At 41.9% G+C, this 7,635-nt stretch overlaps 1 protein-coding gene across 1 annotated transcript in view; it reads right to left on the bottom strand.

The window, feature by feature from the left end:
* frk (fyn-related Src family tyrosine kinase) overlaps positions 1-7,635 on the bottom strand; it is a 129,663-nt gene that overhangs the window by 116,978 nt on the left and 5,050 nt on the right. The window lies entirely within an intron of this gene.

Genomic DNA, 7,635 nt, shown 5'->3' with positions numbered 1-7,635 from the left:
ATATTATAAAAAAGGTAATTCCAACGGCGCGGCAACAAAGGCTACGTGCATGGGAGCAGTTCCGTTACCGCGTGGCCGTGCACCTGCGGTGCTATAGAGGGAGCAGTGATAAAGAGCGCAGTTCCTTCAGTCTGAAATAGAAGTCAGCATAACTGCTGTAATTTGTTTCACAATCATTTCCTGGCCAGCTTCAGGACCAAAGCGTTCAGTCAAATAAATCACAATTGAATTAAGGAGCACAGCATCAAGCAAAGCAAACTTGCAGATGCGGCCAATGCGCTAATGGCATTTTCAACTGCTCAGGCACTCTTTGATGTGGTCTCACTACCTTGTTTACTTTATCATAATTGAATCAAAAGGAAAAGGCAAGCACTATTTCTCACAGGTGTAGCCTCATATGGCAATAACTCCGCAGAGAGACTATTAGTATCTTGCGACCAGCTGGTGCATGCAGCATCTAGAATTGGGAACACATTAATCATTTTTAACAGGCTTGTGCTGAAATCAAAACTGAAGCTATTAGCATTTTCAAATGAGGTTACCAGGGAAATTGTCTGAAGCATATCACAAACTTACTTTATCAACATTTCAAATATGTATTGCTGTAACTGTTGAAAAAAGAATCAGAAACTGAATACTAGGAACCAAAAGCAAATAAAAACGTACAACAGAACATTTGATAACTCATAAACACGAGAAAGTCTGCAGATGCAGGAAATCCAAAGCAATACACATAAAATGCTGGAGGACCTCGGCAGGTCAGGCAGCAACTACGGTTGACTACGGTCGTGAGTAAACAGTCGATGTTTTGGGCTGAGACCATCCTTCAGGGCTGGAAAGGAAGGGGGAAGATGTCAGAAAAAAAATGTTGGGGGGAGGGAAAGAAGCTAGCTGGAAGTTGATAGGTGAAGCCAGGTGGGTGGACAAGGTCAAGGACTGTAGAAGGAGAAATCTGATAGACGAGGAGAGTGGACCACAGGAGAAGGGAAGGAGGAGGGGATCCAGGGGATAGTCATTGGCAGGGGAGCAGAGGAAATAGGTCAGTTTAGGGAACAACAGAACAGGGGAAGGGGAGAAATTGTTTACTGGAGGGAGAAATTGTTTACTGGAAGAAGAAATTGATATTCATACCATCAGGTTGGAGTATATCTTCTCCACCCATGAGTAGGCCATGAGTCGACACATCAGAACGGGAATGGGGATTGGAATTAAAATGTTTGGCCACTGGGAAGTCCCACTTGGGGGGGTTGGTGCGGAGGTGTTTGACAAAGCAGTCTCCCAACTTACAACATTTTTCACCAAAGCAGAGGAGATAACTTAGTTCATTTACTTGATAACTTGGTCTACTTTGAACTCCTAAATCAGGCACCATTTTTTCTTGCATTCCTTTACATCCATAAGTCTGAACATACTGCTAATCACTTTGCTACTCAGTCTTTGCCATTCCTTTCGGTTTATCAGATACATGGAGAGGGAGAGTTTGCAGCATGGGTAGTAGTGTTATAAGTGGACGTTCCTCTACTTCAGGGCTTCCAACCTTTTCATGCCATGGTACAATACCATTAAGAAAGGGGTCCATGAACTCCAGGTTGGGAACCCTTGCTCTATTCTGAGGCTGTGCCCTCTGACTGTAGTCTCTCCAATTCCATCCTCTCCATGTTTACTATATCCAGTCCTTTCAATATTCAATAGATTTCAATAAGATCCTCAGAGAACCACAGAATTATCAGCAATGATTTCTCTTCCATGTCCTGAGTTCTGATAGCCTCATAGAATTATTTTTGCCCTTCCTATGTCATATTTACATACTTCCCCTCGTTGACAGCAAAAGTGTCTCGCTTTTCCCATTTCTGGTTTAAATATTTCCCAGCAGTCACCCACCCCCATTCCTTTACCCCAGCAAAACCTAGAATGGTCAGACTTTCAGCTGATACCTCCCTTGTGTGGCTTGTGTCCCTTGGTGATGGAACATCTGTGAATATGTAACAATACTGAAGGCTCTGCATTGCTATAAATTGCTGTTTCTATTATATGCATCCCCTAATCATTTTATTTATTTATTGAGATAAAGCACAGAACAAGCCCTTCTGGCCCTTTGAGCTTTGTTGCCCAGCAACCTCCTGTTTAACACTGTCCTAATCACAGAATGAGTTATAATGACTAATTAACCTACCAACCGGTATGTGTTTGGGAGGTAACTGGAACACCTGGAGGAAACCCTTTAATAGTAAAGTTCATAGTACATGATTTCATATTGTGTATGGCCTTCTAGATAAGGAGATGGGTAAACAGCAAAGAGGAGAGGTAAAGACATGCCTCTTGGACTGGACAGACATGGTGTTACACCATGATTTATGTTGTTTCTATTGATGGTTAATGCAAACAACGGTTTCCAGTTTAAGTTGGCGCTGGTGAATCTCAGCGAACAAAGAAAACAACTAAGTACTTTCTTAATCACTATTCTTCTGGCAAATGATAATCACAAGCAATAGTCTGTAACTTCCCTTTGGATCTGGCGCCAATTCGATGTGGCAAAACTGAGGCAAGGCGAGGCAGCAATCCCATCGCCGAGCGCGAGGAAGACCCAAGGTTTCAAAGTCCAAAGCTTCAAAGTACATTTATTATCAAAAATCAACCATTTATACAACCTTGAAATTTGTTTACTTATGGGCAGCCAGAAAGCAAGACACCCAAAAGAACCCAATTAAAGAAAAAATGAACACTCATACCTGATGTGCAGAGAAAGCTTTGATCGATTTAAGCACCGCGCCAGAAGAGGTAGTGGGGTCCAGGCATGTCGAAGCAGCTGAACTAGTGTTTGAACACTGGGCCAGATTGAAAAGGCCAGGGCGTTGGGGCCTGAGGTGAGAGACAGCCCGGTTCCACTCACTGCTCCACTCTGCGCTGAACTGAGGCTCTGGGGACGGACTCTCTTTGTGGACTTCAGTTCAGAACACTATCTACTGGCGTTTATTGCTTGCAGGATTTGTTTTTTTTCTCCCTGCACACTGGGTGTTTGATGATCTTTTTTTAACAGGTTCAACTGGGTTTCTTTGTTTCGTGGCTCTCCTAGGAGACAAACCTCGAAGTTGCATAATGTACTCATGAACATTTTTTTAATATCTATTTTGGGGTCCTCTTAATGTATCACATATACGGTATGATGAATCCAGAAAGACTGCAGGGATATGATAAACAAGTCTGTGGATAAGGAACAGATAATAGCAAATGATATCGAATATCATTTGTTTTCAAGCAATACGAAAGAAAACCTACTAAAAAGTGAAGCATGATTGCAAGAATCAGTTTGATATGAACCACAAATTGTGAGAGATGTCAGCCACAGCACGTGCCAGTGGAGCTAGTTAAAGATGTCCCAATTTGATATAAATATTTGGAGGGCTTTCTAACTGGCTGCATCACTGTCTGGTATGGGGGAATTGGGGAGGGTCATGGGGGGTGGTTACTGTATAGAATCGAAATAAGCTGCAGAGAGTTGTAAAATTACTCAGCTCCATCATGGGCACTAGCTTCCGTAGTATCCAGGACATCTTCAAGGAGTGATGCCTCAGAAAGTTGGCATCCATCATTCAGGATCCCTAACACCCAGGACATGCCCTGTTCTCATTACCATCAGGGAGGAGGTACAGGAGCTTGATGGCACACACTCAATGATTCAGGAACAGCTTCTTCCCTTTGCTATCAAATATCTAAACAGACGTTGAACCCATTTTCTCACGTTTTGCACTACTTATTCAATTTCACCTTTTTAATATGTATACAGTATATTTCTTACTGTAATTTACAGTTTTTTATTATTACGCATTTCTGTATTGCTGCGGCAAAGTAAACAAATTTTATGACATATTGTGGTGATATTAAACCTAATTCTGATTCTGATTATGAAATATTGCTTCACTTTTTGCACTTGCTATTTCTATTTTTCATAATTCTTGATGTAATTTATACTAAGTATTTTTACGTTTTACACTTGAAACACCCTGGTTTCCTTGGCTACGTAACTCTCCGGAAGACAACCGCCAGTCCCGCCAAACCCGTGAGATTGAGGAGCGCTCGATCCCACTCCAAACCCCGGTTTGTGTGGATGTTGTGTCTTTGCTACAAATTAATAACAGACAGTACACTTCATACGATTAAAGGAACTCTATTTATGAATCTTAATTAAAGGGTTAGTAAAGAATAACTAAAAGAAAAGAGCCCATTCTAATTAAATGATTAGATGTGCACAAGCTGGAGTTCATCATGAACTTCTCTGTCACTCACGCGCTGGGCCATCGGTCAACGTGAAAGCACACACTACCTTCCGAACGTCACTCGCAATCCATCCCGATCAAACGGGTCTCCACTGGATCGTATGCTATGACCAGTTCTCCCCAGTGTCCTCTCTCTTCATCTCCTCTCAGACAAAAGCCCAAGACCTACCTTATTGTCCCTCACCAAGAAAGCCTCCCACTAATTGGACGGTACACATTCCACATCATCCCTTATCTTCAACAATAACCCAAACAGGCTGAAAGCAGAACAGACGGCTCTTACAGAGCTGCTAAATGAAATACCTACAGCATTGTAGTAAAGACGTGAACCAGGGCATTACACACTGTACTACTGCTGCAAAACATCGAAATTCATGAACGTATGTTAATCCTGATTCTGACAAGTACAAAAGGAAGTAGTTACTTGATCTTACAGATTACTTTAAATTGCCCATTGTTGCCTATCTATTAAGGGATTATGATGCAGTATAGCTTCATTGGGATGTTCCCAAGAATAGAGCACTGGACGTTAAGAAAGAAACTAAGGATATTTTAAAAGTGAACACACAAAATGTTGGAGGAACTCAGCAAGTCAGGCAGCATCTACGAAAATGAATGAACAGTCAATATTTTGAGCTGAGACCCTTAAGAGGGTGGCTTGTGAGCATAGCGGTTGGCACAAGGGACACGGGTTCAATTCCCGTCGCTGCCTGTAGGGAATTTGTACCTTCTCCCCATGACTGTGTGGGTTTCCTCCGAGTGCTCCAGTTTCCTTCCACAGTCCAAAGGTAGATTAATCGGTCATTGTAAATTGTCCCATGATTAGTCTAGGGTTAAATCTGGGGATGCTGGGTGACGTGGCTCGAAAGGCCAGAAGGGCCATCTGCATCTCAATAAATAAATAAATGTTTTCAATGAATATGTAAAACTTATTCTGTTGAAAGTACAAAAATTTATAATACAGGCAGTCATTGGGTTATGAAGGAGTTCTGTTCCTGAGTCCTTTTTTAAGTCAAATTTGTACATAAGTTGGAATAGATACATCTGGTATTATTTAGTGTCAGTTAGTCAAACGTTTGTCTTAGTATATAGTATATATTTTATCTTTCTATGCATATAAAACACTTAAGAAACGTATGTATTTCAATAATTAAACCACTGCATTGCTTAGTAATAATTGTAACTTCCATCGGGGCAGGGCCTTTCACATGCTCCATTATTCTGACTTTATCCTTTAAAATTATTCCGATCGTTGACCGACGTAGCCTAACGCTTTTCCAATGACCTTTTTCACCTCTTTCCGATGGCTTTATTACTTCCACTTTATTTTCAATCGTGATCATTTTCCGTCAACGGGACAGAAACACCACGGATTCAGCAGCAACCGCGGGCGGCGGGACCGAGCTCCACCGGGTCCTAAAGTCCACCACACTGAATTCCCCGGGTCCTAAAGTGCACCGCACTGAGACAGGTTAGATGGGACAAGTGGGGGCGGTGCTGACTGGAAAAGGAGGGGGTGGGGTTCAGCGTGAATCTTGCTAAGAAAAGTTTAAGCCAAATACACACTCAACACAGTGTCAACGGCAATTACTTAAAATGGTGGACAGCCTTCTCCTTCCTCAGTTCGTAAGTCAGATGTTCGTAACTCAGGGATTGCCTGTAGTCATCAAATGTATTAAAGAGGTCTTTTTGAAAAGAAAAAGCAAACAAGCATGGCATTTACTGCCATAACTAATTGTCAAAGTAATTTAGGTGCTTTCATTAAAAGACCTGCTTCAATGAGGTAATCTGAAATGGAAAGTCAGCAGAAGAGAGGAATTGACTCATAAGCACATACTGGGGAAGCTGAATGTTGACTGTTTCTTTTCTGTGTTTGATCTAGCTCACAAAGTCTCACAAACCAATACAAATTGGCCAGCATTTTGAAATTGTATTTGTTTTTTTTTAACTTTCCATCAGAACGTAATCCTTGATACATATCCTCTGTGTTACAAACATCTGACTTATCCACTCCTCATACGTATGAACAAGTGTCTAGGGACCACAATGTTTTTAAGCTGATTATGGAATCACGTACTACATTGAGCACAGGACTTGATGTGTTTGCACTTGCCCATCTGTCTGCCCCAGTACTCCTTCTCTGCCACCTGTCCCACACCCCTCTCACGACGCTCTACCCTCGTCATTCCCAACATTCTTTGCTCCCACCAGATTTACAAACTCGTTCTCCGTTCCACGTTGATAAATACAGTATTGTACAAATGCCCCAGGCACCTAGTTACGTATATATGTGTGCCAAAGACTTTTGCATGTTACTGTATTTAGAGATACAGCACAGAACAGGCCCTTCCAGCCCAACGAGCCTCAGCTAATCACTAGCCTAATTACAGGACAATTTACAATATCTAATTAATCTACTAACTGGCAATCCTTTAGAATGTGGGGGGAAACCGGGGCACCCTGAGGAAAGCTCGGGCATTCAACTCCAAACTCCGATGCACTGAGCTCTAACAGCTTTCTCTTTCCTGAGGAATCAATATGTGAGATGATTCCTGGCAACTTTATCAACACATTCTAGTTTGCTTTCTGAAATCATGGAAGTATTTCAAATAGTTTTATAAGCCATTTATGAAAGGGGTTCCAAGCTGAAATAAAGTGAAGATTTTATCCCTCATAAGACATATCTAACATGAAAGACAAATGACACGATAAAACAGGACATACTAAAGCAGTCCCACTTATACTAATCGCTGGCTGGTGGTGTCGTGGGATCTGCACTGGACTTCGAGGTGAATGGTCCTGGGTTCAAATATGGCTGGCTCCTTGCCAGACGTACTGGGCCGAGCATCGATCTAGAAACTCAGCCACATAAAAAAAGGAGAAAAAAAATGCTAACAAAATGGCAAGGTTGCCACCCAATGCATCTTAAGGCGTGGAGAGGAACTCCAAAATTTACACTGCCCTTGCAAAATAAGTGTTTACTTTTATTATAGAAATGAAAGGAGGAATAAAGATTTCAGAAGTTGTATTCAAGAGTTTATTGTATCGTTTCAAACCACAGATGAACAGAAAATCTATCGTAACCTGTGCCATCCCCATATACCTGGCAGAAGATTCAAAACTGCTTTCAGTCGAGGGAATTCAGATGCCACCAAGGTTCCTCGAAGTTTTTTTTTACAACTGTGCAGACCAGCTATTGTTCTGAGCAGGATTTTTTCTCTACACAGCCTGAAAACTGTACAGCACTTTAAACGAGCTGCCAGTTCAAGTGGTGGATGCGAGCTCGATTTCACCACTAGGGGAAGTTTGGATAGATACATGGATGGCAAGGATATGGAAATCTATGGTCCAGCTGCAGGTA

Source organism: Hypanus sabinus, chromosome 10 (genome assembly GCF_030144855.1).
Source record: "Hypanus sabinus isolate sHypSab1 chromosome 10, sHypSab1.hap1, whole genome shotgun sequence".
NCBI lineage: Eukaryota > Metazoa > Chordata > Chondrichthyes > Myliobatiformes > Dasyatidae > Hypanus > Hypanus sabinus.
Note: the sequence above shows the minus strand (reverse complement) of the source record. Positions and strands in the feature narration are given on the sequence as shown.